The 18,080-nt window shown below is 32.8% G+C and overlaps 1 protein-coding gene across 1 annotated transcript in view; it reads left to right on the forward strand.

Annotated features, from left to right (window-relative positions):
• Positions 1–18,080, forward strand: part of LOC117172865 (neurobeachin-like) — an 825,867-nt gene that overhangs the window by 32,531 nt on the left and 775,256 nt on the right. The window lies entirely within an intron of this gene.

Genomic DNA, 18,080 nt, shown 5'->3' on the forward strand with positions numbered 1-18,080 from the left:
GAAACCCTTGGTATAGGGACCCTCTATCCGCAACCCGAGGACGCGTTCGGTGGCTTTGTCATAGGCCCTTCGGTTTGATTCTAGAGGAATCAAAACCGAATATATTTGTTGTAATTCATAAGGATAGAAATCTGAATCAAGGTAGATATAGAAAAGGCTTTGACTGTTTTGTTAATCTGGAAAAGCAATAAAAATTGTTTTGCATGAAATTGCTAAAGCTGGTGAAGCGATTCGACGAATATATATATATATATAAATTTTTATTCATGTTTAAAAAAATTGTGCACTAATGGTTGAAGAAATCTTAAGATATTAAAGCGTCTTGTGTCTGAAAAAAAATTATGTAAATAAAAAATCAAACATTTTTCACTATTTTTGTATACAAAAACCGCCACATTTAATTTTGAAGTCAAAATATTCGAATTTTGACCACGGATTCGAATTTGGCTCACCCAAAAATATAAGGAACAGTACTTTTGATCTAATTATTGTTTTGTTACACCTATAAATTTTGCGGTCAAACTCATGCTATAAAATTGATAGCTTTTGTCGTTAATGGGATAAACCAATCATTTTTTTCAAATTTTGGAATATCCTCAAGAGTAGTTGGAAACTTGATATCATTATATTGGAGTTCTGAACCATCAAGCTTAGGAAAAGAACTAGTTAGACAGGAATTAGTTTTAGCAAGATAAAGGAGGTGCCATTACTGACCAGAGAAGACAATACAAATCTTTATTTTTAATATTGATCACAGCTTTTTTCTTTGTATAAAATCAGGTTTGCAGTCATCTAAAAATGTATTTAAGTCTTTATGAATTAAATTCGATATTACTCCAGTTCTTATCTTCATTTGAAAGGCACTTTCCACATCATACCACACTACCCTCTTTTGTAGGTTCATCGAAGCTTCACTCATGCCAGCTCCTGTTTTCAGCAACTTCTTGAATTGTCTGCTTTCTGTCTTCAAATTGTCTATCTGTGACATAATCGCACGTTTATGTCCAATGGATAATTGTCTTATCTTTCTCAGCATTTTGTTTAATAGTCTGATGTTTCTAGTTCGTTTCCTCATCCACCATTTAATTTCTTCAGCAGATGGGGCCTGCTTTTTAAGTATACGTTCATACCGTGTCTTAATGATTTGCAGATTTTTTTATATTTATCGAAATCCATTTTAAAACAAAAATGGAATCAACGCATAAAATACACGAATTGGTAAATTTCCTGTCAGTAAATATCAAAGGAGACCCTTTAAGGAATTTATTATTAAAAATATCAAAAAAATTATGTAGTCCGGGTGACGCATAGTCGTGGAATGTCTAAATAATCCATTTTGTTTATAGAAATAAATCCTTGCAATCGTATAACCATCAACGTCTTCTTAAATGTGTAATAAGTTATGACCCACATAGATGACATTTCTCAGTAGATATAATTTTATCTCTGATGCATAGCAGATCTTGATCATTTTCGGTCTCTCAGAAATGATCAACGTATGGTGTGAAATGAGTTTTTTAGGGTGACATTTATTGAGTAATTAATATGATTTATGTTATTTCCAAGAAAATTTAAATACACTGACCCTCGCTTGATATTGTTAATCCATTTGTTTATAGAAATAAATCCACGCAATCGTATGCCCATCAACTTCTTCTTTAAAGCCTAATTAGTTATGACCTACGTAGCTGAAATTTCTACTGATTGAGGCGATAGCAGATCTTGACAATTTTTAATGTAATATAAATTATATTATTTTGGGGGCGAAAAACCTTCAAATCCTGGGATAGCTGACGTCACACATGTTTAGTGTACAAGAAAGATTTCTCAGAGTTGATAAGTTGGGATAAATATTTTTTAGGATACATGTAAAAATTTCATGAGGTGATTGGCGTAGGAAGCTTCAAGAAGGAATTTCAGGCTTATTTGTTCTAGCGCGCAAGAGGGAATTGATCACCGTATGATGTGAACTCAGTCTTTCAAGGTCACAAGGTGACATGAGTAGATAGACAAGGCCGGTTCTGGATACAGATTATCCGTATGAATAGCAAACTTGCGACTTGAGCGCAGAAGGCAGTAAAATTGGTTTCACTCCTTGTGCTGACAAATGAATCACAGTTTTGAACTATCCACACTATCGATAATGGAAATCAATACTTGAAAATCATGGGAATGGATATTTTCAGCCCAAAAATATGGAATAGGAGATTATATGATATTGCAATATTAGACTCTTTAACACCTGTTACTCCCGGAATTAAAGTTTTTCACCCCAAAATAATATAATTTTTAATGTATTAAATGTTTATTGCAATGGTGCGTCCTTGAAAAGTTCCAAGATCTGCAACCACACTCGTGCTATTATAACAATTCTCGGTAAACAAAATTCCATTCTGATGACGTCATAGTCTATTCCTGGAATTCTTATCTTTGTGAACTGAATTAATTAAACGTTCTCCTTTGATATATGCCGATAGGTGCGTCATATTTCATATACTGTTAAACAAATTCTGAGGTAAACAAAATTCCATTCTCATGACGTCATCTTCGATTCCTGGAATTCTTATCTATGTGAACTAAATTGAGTAAACGTTTAAATTCGTATTATTTTTACACTCTCATGTTAATTATTGCATCATATAGTGAAATACTACGAAAAGGCTAAAAAAATTTGATGGAGGGGGTAAGCGCCTGTAAGAAGAGGTCATTTCTTCTCTTTCTTCAGTTTGTTGTCAGATGCCAGATTGTGAAGAAGAAAAGCAGCAAAAACTAAAAAGTTGTTTAAACGTATTCCTAAAGAACATTCAAGAGCTAAAGCAAGCCATTCATGTGCGAACCGATATAGAAACTCTAACAAGGAAATTTAAAAGTGTGAATCTTAAAGATAACAAGCAGTGAAGGAGAAGAAAATAGAATGGATTTCCTAAAATTAAACAAAACCGCCTTTCAGTGAAGATTTTCTTCCAAGAAAGAAGCTGACAGACCTAGAAGTTAACAAGGGATATGAAATAACGGACATTAAGGAGGCTAAAACAAAATATGGAACGAAAACGCTTGCAATCATAGAAAACAAATTCACCGTTTTCTTACCTGAAACACAAGCTTCGGTGTGATATTCATCATTCGTTTTTTAAAAATAAAATTTGTTTATTTGAAAGACATTGTTTATTAAAAAGATTTATCATTACGAAAATCCCCATCAACTCTATAATATTTTCGATGCAAATTTGTTGAAATTGCAATATTTTTATACATTTCAAGGTCTTCATTATTTATGACACTACTGTGGTGTTTCTAAATCCTCTGAAGCCTCAGAATCGTATGCTGACAAGAATGAAGTTTCATCATCATCTTGATCATTTTGCTCTTCACCATCATTTTGAAACTCTTGCTGAAATTCTTCTACAGATTCACTCTTGATTTCATTTTTCTTTTATGCTTGGCTTCATTTCCGATTAGATCAATTCTTTTAACAGTTTTAAAACCGTTCACTATTTTCTCAAGTGATGTAATGATGGGCTTAAAGGTATCATTTAATGTCTGATCAACTATTTCTTTACCCAACTTTAGTAATCTATGCTTTCGTCGAATCGCTTCAATAGCTTTAGCAATTTCACGCAAAACAATTTTTATTGCTTTTCCAGATTAACAAAACAGTCAAAGCCTTTTCTATATCTACCTTGATTCAGATTTCTATCCTTATGAATTACAACAAATCCATTCTTATCATCATACCAGCAAGCTAAACACACCTTTTTAAATTGTGAATAAGGCATGTCACTATTTACATGATCATCATATACCATATATGCTTGAGATCCATCTCATCTTGTTTAAACAATACAAGAAAATTAACATTATCACGTATTAGATGTTTCGGAATAAGAGCATATGTCTGACTCAAAAAGAAACAGTCAACATCCTTGTGCCTAACAATTGAAAAAAATGCTTTTATATTATCTTGCTTTTCACAGGCTACATCATCAAATACAAATACTGAATTAGCTTCAATCGGTACTAGAACATCATCTCGCTCATTGAACGGATAGTACTCAACACCAGCTACTGAGTTCAGAACTTCTTCTAAAAATTTGTATTTTGGTTGATTTAAAGATTTAGAGTAAACATAAACATTTTCAAATCTCAATCCATTTGGGTGTATTAACAGAGCCAACAAAACATTTGTCGTTCCACAGTTGGAAGGTCCACAAAATATTGCTCGTACACTGCTTGGTAGCAGATGTCCATGTCGTTTTTCTTTTTTCTCATGTTGTACAAGCGAATCGAAATTATCGATAGGTAGTTTTATAGGTTGTGCTTCAAACTGCATCTTGACTATGACTGAGTGAAAAACTATAAATGTCAAGTTTATGTAGTTTCAGTCTTAAGTCTGAAAGTATCTCTTAAACAGATATGATCATTCACGGTGACAGACCTACAGTCAGTCGTAAGCGATCCTCGAAAGAGGCAAGACGTGGAAAAGGTCTGTTGAATAAAATTATTAATAATCTTCCTGTAGAATTACATACTCCTGGATACCAGTACTGTGGACCAGGCACGAAATTGGCAAAACGAATTGCGTGAGGTGGTCCTGGAGTCAATCCTCTTGACGCTGCTTGTAAAGAGCACGATATAGCCTACTCACAAAATAGAGAAAATATAGAGATTAGAAACTCAGCTGACAATGTAATAGCTGAAACAGCTTGGAAACGTGTCCTTGCTCAGGACGCAGGCTTGGGTGAAAAGGCCGCTGCTTGGGGAAAAACTAATGTAATGAAAATTAAATCAAAATTTGGTATGGGTCTCAAAAATAACAGGTCTACCACCACCCTCAAAAAAATAGTTACAGCAGCTGAAAAAGCAATGATACCAGGTAATGATGCACAGACTGTTATCAAATCTGCTCTCATAGGTGCATGTGCAGCTGTAAAAAAGACTGGTGAAATGATGCAAATGCCATCTTGCAAGCAGCCCCCATTGAGCATTATAAAATTGAAATTAATAAAATAGAGTGGTTATTGCCTAGTGTTTGGTTGTCAGATTCACGCAAATTTCAGTTACTAAAATATATTGAAAAAGATCCACCTATTCCAATAAGTTTTCGAACTTGGGAACTGTATGAATATCCTCTACTTCCAACTACTTTAAACCAGTTTGGACTGTAAAAACATCAACACAATTGGAAAAACCAAGATTTGTTGTACTTGGATTTCAAAAAAACAGAAAAAATAATACTATAAGAAGCTCTAGCAACTTTGATCATTGCAATTTGACTAATGTAAAACTACTTTTAAACTATCAGTACTATCCTTATAGTAATTTGAATCTTGATATTAATCGAAATAGGTATGCTCTTCTTTATGAAATGTATACGAACATTCAAGCTAATTACTATGGTAAAGAAGCACAACCATTGCTATCGAGAAGAGAATTTACAGAGTATGCCCATTAGAAATAGTTTAGTTGCATGCATATAATTAATTATAATCTATTTATTTTTAAGTATAATGTACTAGTTTTTTCTATTGGAAATAAAAAATAATTTTAAATGAAAAAGGAAAATTATATTGCTTTTTCAGGGTTCCTTGTCCCTATAATAATAAGTACGAATAGTAAATAAACGAATGATTGGTTGGTGAAAATCGTTGACATTGGTATGTTCGATCTGCTGGATCAGGTTGCATCCAATAGCTACATCAATTTAGGAAAATGACTAGCATCTCATTTTGCAATTAGAAGTAAATTTGCTTTAAAAAATGTTATTTTCAGGTTGAATTAAATAAAAAAGAACAATTCAGATTCAATTGATTTTCTTTTATTCACAATAACTTGTATTTTACAAACAATTTTACAGTTTTTTCGACTTCTTCTTCCAATTTACATATATACTTCTTTTGTTGCCATTTCCAATCATATATATATATTTATTTTTTTTATTTTTTTTATTTACAGCAATATGTAGATTATGGACTATATCTTCCACATCAAAGTTTACACATTAGTACTAGGTCTCTATCTCTCTAACTCATTGACTCATATATCCACATCACTCGTCATATTTATCACCTCGCTTGTTTCTACACATATATAAAAGTTGTTTGGAATCACTGTACATAATCTCAACTCTCCTTCGAGAATTGAAATCTTTTTTTTTTTTAATGAATTTTAATTTTCATCAACATCCATCGCCTCCTGTGATTGGATTTTGTAGCCCCATGGAAGTGTGTCGGTTGTATGAGGAAGCAGCATCCTCTTATCATCTCGCCAGCTGAGGGCGATCTTTTTTTGCTCAATTGAGTGAACTTCATGTTTACGGCTACGAATTAACCGTTGAGGTCGAGTAAGAGTTTGATAATGTAGCAAAGTTTGCCTATAATCCTCAAACGTGGTTGTCCTCAAAGTGGACCCTTTAATCCCTTTGGCTTTCTTTTTCTCCCCTCCTTCACCCAAAACTTTATAAGAATACAATTTTGACCTTAGCCCCACAAATTCAGTACAATTTTCCCGTTACATTCCTCCTTCATGAGTCCCAAGACTTTTTTGTTTAGTAATTCAATTTCGTATACATTATTTGGTGGATAGTCTGAGGTGTCAAATTTGTCGAAATCTTTTTTAATATACTCATAAATGTTTGGTTCTGTAGTGTGGTAAATCAAGCTGCCTGTGTCGGTGTAGAGTAATTTTGTCTTTTCACCGAATGTGTATTTCATGTAATTATAATGAAAGTCGTAAATCATTATCTTTGATATGTGTAGAACTGTGAAGCCTATATAGATGGGCTTATTAAATTTAATTTTGGTTTTACTTATTTCAATGATCACCATGTCCTCACCAAATATAGTGCAGCTATGAAAGTTTGGTTTGGCAATCAGAGCTTTTGCACCCCATCTTCCCTCCACTTTGTCACTAATCTGACATCTTTGTGATTCCTTACGTTTTCCATGGTAGTTCCGGAGACAGAGTTGTTCATGAGTTTAAAGAAATTTTTTCAAATCCATTTTTTGCCTTCTTTCTCAAATCAGTATTCAAATCAATATAGGCTTTTAACCATGGCTTCTGCTTGAATTCTAAAACTCGATGAATTTTAACAAGCTTCGTTCCCAATTTTAAATACTGTTTTAAGTTTTGATAATGGAGAACGTAATTCGTCTTTGTTTTCAAATTGGTAATTAGTTTTGGAATTTTAGATGTTGGAAGAGGAGTTGCAAAATGCTCTGGACATAATGGTAGGTCTTTATGCAAATCATGGAGATCTTCAGGATATTCCAAATCTACTTCAAGAATGTAACCTATTTCTGAATCATCGGGAATTTTGAAAAAGTTTGGTTTGTTTTCAAAATCAGTGAACCATTTAAAATTTCTATAGAGTAAAGCTTGGCTCATAGCTTTAACGTATCGATTGTTTATATCGAAATAAGTGATATAGGACTCGGGTACATTTTTATCAAAATTCGACCCCATGAATCTATTATTTGCTTTTGCATACCTATTGGAGCACTGGGACACACCACGTCTTATTGCTCCTTCAACAAGTAATACAATTTTGATATCTGTTTATAAATCGAGTTCAATTCTAGTATATTTCAACATAGCATCGAAAGAAAGCCCTGGTGCTGTATAGTAGTACAATGGCTCCAAGTTATAAGTTTCAATGCAGCGACATCTAAAACTTTCAAAAGTGTCCGCCAAGAGAAAAGCATCATTTTTTAAGTATAAATCCGAATATTCACCTAACGTTTTTAAGTTAAATTTTTCCCACACGTTGCACGCGCGATTATAATCTTCATCTGAAATACCCTTATCATTTAATTTAGAATAAAATTTCTCTTTTTCTGGCAGACAATCTTCATCTAATTTCTGCCAATTATCAACATAATCATATGGAAATACACCTTTTCTTGTTAATAATTCAAATTCATCATCATTTTTTGAATATTTTCTTGTAATAAATTTTTCATCATTCCTAAGATTTAAAGCTAATTTGACGAGGCTTCTTGGCATAAATCGAAAAGAGTCTATGAATCTGAGTTTAACTTTTGTATTTTGCACCCTTTTTGTAAAGGATATATATTTTTCCTTGTTGATAGGTAGTAATGCGATATCACCCTCAAAGCTTGTGGCTAATTCTTTGATGAAAAAGTGAGAGTCGTAGCCAGATAAATTATGAAATACTATGGGAATTACATGTGAGTCTTGGTAATTTACGTTAAACATGTCATGTGAAGGGCTACGGTGTTTACCTGTAAAATGGTCGTGATCCCGATGTTTAACATCACCTTTGTTAAAATCTTGTTCGCAAATATGACAAACTTTTGCGTTTTGAAAATCATTCTCTTGCTTTAATGTTAAGAGTACCATTGGAACTGGATTTTTAAAATAAGAATCAACTTTCTCAGTCAACTTTTTTAACTCATTGACAAACCACGTGATTCAGTTCTTTCCACGATAAACTTGATGTTTAGATTGTGAATCGTTAAAACTGCATTTTGTGTAATAAGCAACACTTGTAGGTATATGTTTCTGATAAGCATTTCCATGCATATTGGTAACTGGCTCTAACAAACATTCTATGTCAGCATATACTGAAAATTGAACCCTCTCTTTGTATCTATAATTTTTAAATTTCAAAATGTTATCCTCTTCTGTGGGGAGTATTAGTGTGCAATTATTATTCAGATTCTCACACTCAATTCTATGCTTTTCAAGAGATTTCTCAAATCTGAAGTGGCACAAACACCTGTCACAAAAGTAAGTGTGATGATCGTCTTTTGCTATTTGTGAGCTCACTAGTCGAGATAGATTTTTGATTAAAGCAAAATGAAACACTTCTACATCTGAATCAAAGCTTAGGATAAGAACTCGTTAGACTGGAATTTGCTTTAGCAGGGTGAAGAGCTGCCATTACTGACCAGAGAAAACAATACGAGTTTTTATTATTAATATTAACTACAGCTTTTTTCCTCTGTAAAAAATCAGGTAATTCAATGAAAGTTAAAGCTCCAACTTGAAAAGGGGCGTATCTATTTATGTTAACTGTTAGGCTAACAATGTCTATTAATCTCCACCCTGTATTTGATGTTTTTAAACCTTTAATTTTATCTTCAACTTGTTGACGAATTTTATCCTCAAACCATTCACCAATATTCGTAGACGTTAGAATAGGATTATTTTCAGTGCAAACGCGTTTTGGCTCGATTTTTTCCTCCCCTCTCATAATGCCTTGAACATACCTGTGAATTTAACGCAATCTTTAATATTACCTATACTATTAATTGCATTCTTAATTCGCGGAATACACATGCGTTTACAATCGTCCAAAAATGTATATAAATCTTTATGAATTAAATTTGTTATAAGTCTCGTTCTTATTTGTGTCGATAAGAATTCCAGGAATCATGACGACGTTATCAGAATTGAATTTTGTTTATCAAGAATTGTTTAAAATTATATAAAATATGATGCCCCTGTTGGCAAATATCAAAGGAGAACTTTAATTAATTTAGTTCACATAGATAAGGATTCCAGGAATCGGCGATGATGTCATCAGAATGGAATTTTGTTTATCGAAAATTGTTTAACATTATATGAAATATGACGCATATGTCGGCAAATATCAAAGGAGAACGTTTAATTAATTAAGTTCACATTGATAAGGATTCCAGGAATCGACGATGACGTAATGAGAATGGAATTTTGTTTACCCCAGAAATTGTTAGAAATTATATGAAATATGATGCCCCCTTTTGGAAAATATCAAAGAAAACGTTTAATTAATTTAGTTCAAATTTTTTTACCGAGAATTGTTATAATATCACGAGGGTGGTTGCAGATCATGGAAATTTTCAATGACGCACCATTGCGATAAACATTTAATACATAAAAAATTATATTATTTTGTGGTGAAAAACTTCAATTCCTAGATTAATAGGTATTAAATAGTCTAATATTGCGATGTCGTATATCATATCATCTTCTATTCCATATTTTTGGGGCTGAAAATATCCATTCCCATGATTTCTAAGTATTGATTTCCAATATCGATAGTGTGGCTAGTTACAAACTGTGATTCATTAGTCAGCACAAGGAGTGAAACCAATTTTACAGCCTTCAGCGCTCTAGCCGCAAGTTTGCTATTCATACGGAAAATCTTTATCCAGAACCGGCCTTACCTATCTACTGACATGGTTTATGATATTTCCGAGAAGCTTCGAATACGCTGACCCTTACTGGATATTGCGTCGTCAGACATCATATCCTGTTCCATAAGTGTCTCCAGAACGTGGGATTTTTCAGCCCCCACCACTTTTCCATCTGGGAGAAACACATTCAAAGAAAGCGTGTCAATGAGTAGGCTCTGTTACATGCTGCGAAGACTAGCCTCGCGTACAGCCGAAAATGCACGAGCACGAACCCGAGCTAGCCGGACTTCACCAATGATGACCTAGCTACTCCTCAAATTTATTTCGGTTTTGAAATCTCGAATTACATTAGAACCATTTGACTTATTTCAAAGAGGAAAATATAATTTACTTCACCTAAATAGATATAGGAGGTCAGATTTTTGGGTCTAAAATGTTTCAAATTTAGTGCTGCATATCTTAGTCATATTTTAAACAAACATTTGATTCTTAACAAATAAAAAATGAATTTTTAACAAAATATTTAAATTTTAAACCAAAGACATGGATTTCAAAAAATTTCATTTTTTAACTGAAAATTGTAGTTTATTCTTAAGTTTATAGTTCAAACAATTAATTATTAACCACCCAAAAATGCGAAGTTTAAACCAACTAAACGATTTTTTAAGTAAAACAAATTTCAAAGAAGAAGAAGAATTTTCCACTCAAGAAGTTAGAAGATGAATTTATAATTAAAAAGATAATTTTTCAAGAAAAAAAAATGTCAACAAAATTGTTCAAATTTCATCTTTAGAAGCGAATTTGAAACTCGCTCAATAAAAATGTAAACAAAAATGGACCAGTTAAATTGTCAGATAAAAAATGGATTTTTCAACATAATAAGTTAATTTTTAAGTAAAAAATAATAACTTTTGACAAAAAATGGAGCAGTTAAATCATTAAATCAATTAAGTCATTATCTAGCCAATGATGGCAAGATTTTTCCAGGATGTTGTCAATATCTAGCCAATGAAGGCATGAAATGAGCTTGATTTAGACAATATCCGGCCAATAAGGCAAGTCGTGAGTGCGATTTAGTTATTATCTAGCCAATGAAAGAAAGAAATGAGCGAGATTTAGTCATTATCTAGCCAATGACGGCAAGATTTCTCCAGGATGTTTTCTATATCTAGCCAATGAAGGCATGAAATGAGCTTGATTTAGACAATATCCGGCCAGTGAAGGCAAGTCATGAGTGCGATTTAGTCATTATCTAGCCAATGAAGGCAAGACATGAGCGAGATTTAGTCATTATCTAGCCAATGAAGGCAAGATTTGTCCAGGATGATGTCCATGTCTAGCCAATGAAGGCATGAAATGAGCTAGATAATGACTAAATCTCGCTCATGTCTTGCCTTCATTTTGCTAGATAATGACAACATTCTGGACAAATCTTGCCTTCATTGGCTAGATAATGACTGAATCTCGCTCATGTCTTGCCTTCATTGGCTAGATAATGACTAAATCGCACTCATGACTTGCCTTCATTGGCTGGCTGTTGACTAAGTCATTCTCATTTCTTGCCTTTATGGATTCTATATTGATTTCCTCTTCATATCTTGTCTTTATTGGCTGAATAATAGCAATAAATGACAGGTTCACATTGAATGACCTTGAAAAATGAACGTTGTCTTAATGCCATGACTTTCTTTGCATTTCTCCGTTAGAGCCCAATAACTTTCATAGGGAACATTTTTTCACAGAGCTGTAGTCTTCGAGATATTTGGTAATGTTTCTTAAAAGGGTTGGATGTTTAACCCTCTATAACTCCAAAACTGTCCATTTTCGGACTTTGTTTCCCATAACACTTTGATCGAGACATTGAGAATTACAATTTTACGAAGTTTAATCAAAATCGGCCGAAAGCCATTTCATGTAAATTTGCTGCGGGGTCCTTTAATTTTTAACGTAAGAAATGCACTTTCAACTAAAAATATAAAGTTTTAACAAAAAATAGAACAGTTACATTCTAATTTCAAACAATCTATTCTGAAAAAAAGCAATCGAATTTAGAATAGATTAGGTAAATTTTTAAACAAAGAAGTGAATGCACAAACAACAACCATAATATGCTACCAAAATGATAAATCTTTAACCAAAAAAGGAATGGCTATACTTTTTTTGTAAATTAATTTACAAAAAAAAATTCTAGTTGAAAAAAATTAATTTCAAACTAAAAGTGGCATACTTAGATTATCATTTGCAAAACTTAATTGTTAACAACAACAGAGTCAGCTTTTCAACAAATAAATTCAATTTTAATTAAAGAAATGAATGTTAATAAAAAAATACAAATCTAAAAAAATGGAATAGTTCAATAATAATTTTAAATTAATTTTCAACTATAAAAACAGAAGGATTTTGAACAAAATTGTTAAAGATGAAACCAAATGCAAGAAGAAGAATTTTTGACGAAAAAGACGAATTTCCAAAAAATACATGAATTTTAACCAGGTAGTTGAATTTTTCAACTGAAAAAGATATTTTTCAGCCAGAAATGGAATAGTTTAATTATTATTTTTAACAACAAAATTAATTAATTCCTACCAACAATATCAATTTTTAAAAAAGAAGACAAATTTTTTATAAAAATGACTAATTTTCAACTAAAAAAAGACAATTGTTTACTGAAAATTGTAGTTTCTACTTAAGTTTTCAGTTGAAAAAATTAATTAAAAAAAAAAAAAAGAATTTTCAACCAAAGAAATGAATTTTCAACTAAAAAAAATCAATTTTCAAGAAAAAACAAAAACAATTTCCAATAAAATTTTTACATTTTCAAATGTGGAAATGAATTTTAATTTAAAAAGAATGAATATTCAACCAGAAATAGAATACTTAAATTGTCAGATAAAAAATTAAATTTTCAACAAAATAGTTCAATTTTTTAACAAAAATGAGGTTTCAAACATAAAGAATAATGTTCTTCCAGAAAAGACGAATGTTCAACAAAATACATTAATTTTCAACTAAAAAAGATAACGTTTCAACGAAAAATAAAATCTTTACATTTTCAGTAAAAATATGATTAATAGTGATATTTTTGTCAAATTTGGCTCTTTTTAGGTTTCATTAAAATTGAACAGGGCAATTTTTTTTCTCCGATTGACACTTTCCAGATGATCAAAGGTTTTATTTTATTTTTTTTTCGATTTTATAGTAAAAATATATATTTTATTCACTCTACTTGCCGTCTAAAACTTTAATCAGAATGTTATGAGTCTCATGTTAGAGTCTCATTGGTCGCCGACTTACCATTTGTAATTGCTTCAGTCAGTGACAAAATGTAAATTTCAAAGAGTTCTCGTAGATGACGTATAAAATGAACTGCTGCACAATCCGGCGTACTAGGTTCGTTGTCTCACTATTGGTAGTTATTTTGGGTATTGCTAAAGATTGAATTTTGACAAAGTGTATGTAGAATTCGTATTAAACTACCTGGTGCTCGTTCCTGCGCACCCGGGTCGTCGACTTACCATTTTTAACTGTTTTAGTTATAAACAAAATTTAAATTTCGGAAAAGTTCTCGTGGATGACGTTTTGAAGGACCTAGTGCACGATCAGGCGCACCCGTTTCGTCGCTTCACTATTGGTAGTTATTTTGGGTGTTGGCAAAATTTAAATTTCAAAAAAGTTTTCGCAGATGACGTTTTAAAGGACCTGGTGCACGATCCGGCGCACCCGGGTCCTCGAATCACCATTTGTAATTGTTTTGGTTATGGAAAAAATTTAAATTTCAAAAAAGTTCTCGTATATGACCTTTAAAATGACCTGGTGCACGATCTAGCACACACGGGTCGTCGCCTCAACATTAGTAGCTATTTTTTATGTTGGAAAAGTTTGAATTTTAAAAACGTTCTTGTTGAATACGTGTTAAATTACCTGGTGCACGATCCAGCTCACCCAGGTCGTTGACTTACCATTTCTAATGGCTTCGGTTAGTGACAACATGTAAATGTCAAAGAGTTCTCGTAGATGACGTTTAAAATGAACTGGTGCACGATCCGGCGCACCCGGGTTCTCGGCTCACAATTTGTAATTGAGATGACGGATGCAACACCTCGACATGCGCTCGAAACCGCGTAAAACTATTGTACAGTCGGGAAAATCTATCGCTAAAAAAAAGTGACCGACACGTAAAATAAAATACACATTCGTATTCAGCTTGATGCAGCCGACAAATTTTTCTTATGAAACTTTTTGATTCGATAATTATTACCTTAGATAAACAGTAAAAGCTTAGAAAATTTTCCGATCAAAAAACGATGTTTCGTAAAACGGTCATCGAAAAGTTGTTAGTTAGAGTAACTTATGGCGAGAAAGTTGTTCACTAGACTTTAAGAAAGTTTTTCTGAAAATTTAAAGAGAATTGTTAAAAAGTTGTAGAAATGGCAGCGAACTGAATTCAAAACAGGCTGCCGCCTGAGCATTTTGTTGATCTTTGCCGCTACTAGCTAGTTGATTAGGAACAAGGCCGATAAACGTAGCCCTGCAGCGATAGCGTGTGTTGATTTCAACTCGCTGCCATTTCCACAATTTTCGACCGACTTTCTTCAAATTTTCAGAAAAAATTTTTCAAATTCTAGTGAACAACTTTCTCGCGATACGTTACTTCAACTAACATTTTTTCGATGACCGTCCCACAGTTCAAAGTTGGCAAAACGTGGTTTTCGTTCGGAATCAATTTGCTATTAAATAAAATGATATTCGCGTTTTAAACAAAGTACATTGTTTATAGTCATCGCTTATATAGTGAGAATACACTATACAAATTTCAAGCATTTTTATCAACAAACGGCCGCGCCAAGCTGAATACGAATGTATATTTTATTGTACGCTTCGACCACTTTTTTTATCTATAGATTTTCCTGGCTGGACAATACTTTTCCGCGGTTTCGAGAGCTTGTCGAGTTGTTGCATCCGTCATCTCATTTATTCTGGTTATGGATAAAATTTAAATTTCAAAAAAGTTCTCGTAGAGGACGTTTTAAATCACCCGGTGCAAGATGCGGCGCAACCGGGTCATCGCCTCACCATTGGTAGTCATTTTGGTTATTGACCAAATTTAAATTTCAATAAAGTTATCGTAGATGACGTTTGAAAGGACCTGGTGCACGATGAGGCGCGCCCGGTTTACCGACTCACCATTGAGAGTTATTTTGGGTGTAGGCAAAATTTGAATTTTGAAAAATGTCTTATAGAATACGTATTAAATTACCTGGTGTACGATCCTGCGCACCCGGGTCATCAAATCACCAGTTGTAACTGTTTTTGTTTATGGGCAAAATTCAAATTTCAAAAAAGTTCTCGCAGATGACCATCTAAATGACCTGGTGCGCGATCCGGCGCAGTTAGATTAACAACCCGCTTGCATTTTGCATTGTGAACAATCTAAATCTTACTTCATTCGATCAGCTGGCGTTCATTGCTTGATCCGATAGTGTTCTATATCTGCAACTATCTCAATACAGCATTATTGTAACTTTAAGCGTTCATCATCTTTAACTCTCGCACTTGATTGTATGAACGATGTTTGTTACTTTAATTATTTACGTGCACCGTTCTAATTTGAGAGCACGCAAGATTTGATATTTAAATAATTATTGTTCAATTTTTTCCAACACAAATTATCCGGCGCCTCAGCTCAGCGCACTGCTCACGCGAAGCTCCTACGTTATAGATTCGATCGATTCTCGCTGTTCGTTGTCATTCGAACCAGCAGAGTCGAACTGCTGTTTAGACGGCGAGATGTCGCGTATAAAAACATTGAACGGGTCGGGTTTCGCTTTGCCTGAATTAGCGCCGTTTTATACTTCAATGTGAGAATTTCATACTTGAAACTGCTCCCTTTTCGCATTATTTTAGAATCGCAGCTGATCGTAAAAGTTCTCTCTTATCGACGCGTTGTGATTCAAATTTCGTTACGTACCCGATACAAAAGTTGAACAGTATGTGCTCGATGCTTTAGAACAGCTCATATTCAACTTATGAATGTTGCGAGTTCTACATGAAGAACTGCTACATGTTAATACCATACTTACTGAATCGATGTAGTTCGGTATTGCTATATCGTCGGTTCTATACTCAAACCGGTAAAATTACAAGTTAAATGAAGAGATTTAATTCCACATTTTATCTACAGATTTCTAATTTATGCGAAGCGTATTAGTCCAAGATATTATTGAACTAATATAGTTGCATATTTTTTCGGTGTAGTAACTACATGCCGAACTACAAAATTCATTGGAATACAATTTTAAAATGTTACATTTATTTCAAAAAAGCTTTGAAGTATGTACAAACCTCTGTAGTAAGCCACCAAGCAATGTATTATAGCCACTTATTAATTTGGGTAGAAGAAAATTCTAAATTTCTTGCATGAATATCTGCAGAAGATTGTAATATTTGCAAAGGACTATAGTAACATCGAGAGAGACCGGGCATTGATTTAGTATGGGACTAAGTTAAAATTGGTGCAGTCAGATTATCAGACGAAAAAAAAATAAACCCAACATGCGCCGCGTCGCGTCGCGTGGAAGGCTACGACGCACGTATCCTTTACACAAGCATACGACGTAAATGCAGACTTATTCATTATGGAATGTTGAACTCTTTAGCACTATTACATTTATTTAAATTGGAACTGTACAGTACACATGATTTTATATAGTTTATACATGTATTATATACATGCAGGAATATTATATTACAAGCTAAAACACAAAAATGTGATTAAAATAAAGCTGGTCGGAATCAAACAAGAATCTCCAACGCAGCAGCGCGGCGATATTCCATCTTGCTAAACTAGATAATTAGATCCAGAAATTTATCACCCTTATGAAGTAAATGCTAGCACTCTACTTGATTTCAATTAAATTATTTATTGATTGTTCATAGTGATGGCATTTTTCAAATTCTAAGCACTATATCTTAACGTAATCAAATATCCTAATATCGAGGTTTAAAAATTCTTTTTTGCTCTTTGTGGAAATTTGTTTTTCAATTGTAACTTTTAGAATTTTCATAATTTATTGTAATAAGGATCTTTGCATCAAACCAAATCGAGTGATTGATAAATTTAAGGAATTTCCGTAGACCGTTGGTCGGCTGACATCGTTTAGCTTGGCTGCACACGGTCCAACGCTAGGCTCGCTTACTAGTCACTTATACTAATGTTCGAGAGCGATAATCCGAATTTGTCTTACTCCATAATACGAAAAATTAAAAGTGTCATAGTATAATTCATATTCCTATAGACAATAGCAATTCCTCTTAGAAAATTTAGTCTTTTATGTTATTTTAGGTACTTATTACATCTACTCTTTTTATATAATTTAATTATGTCTCTACTAATTTATCCTACCTATGATTTTACTATAAATATACTTAGACTTCGTATTATCAATAGGAAAATTTTATATAAAAATATCAAAGCTTATGACTACTGTATGAAAATATACGAATTATCGCCTTGATCCGTCGATTGTAACCTAATTTAATACCATTTCCAGTACCAAGTTTCTCAGTGTAGTGCAGAAATTTAAATTGCTCTGCTTATACAAAGAAATTTTTTTTATGAAATATTAGTTTTGCAAATTTTTAGAATGTAAGGCTTTCATAATTTAAACAAAACATTATTTAAGATAATCCATTTTTTTCCTGTGTACAAAATGCAAATTGAATAGGTCCATGCTGAAGGCCAATGAATGGTATAGACTGAGCAATCTATTTTAGGCAAACGATATATAATTACATAACACAATACATAACTTACAGTGTTAGAAATGTTCGTAAAATTCCGAAACATTTGGGATACTCAAGTAACTGAAATGTATGAAATTAGGTGTCTGACAAAAGAAATTCAGTAACTTTTATAATGAATTTACTAAATTTGTATTAACA

Source organism: Belonocnema kinseyi, chromosome 5, assembly GCF_010883055.1.
Source record: "Belonocnema kinseyi isolate 2016_QV_RU_SX_M_011 chromosome 5, B_treatae_v1, whole genome shotgun sequence".
Lineage (NCBI taxonomy): Eukaryota > Metazoa > Arthropoda > Insecta > Hymenoptera > Cynipidae > Belonocnema > Belonocnema kinseyi.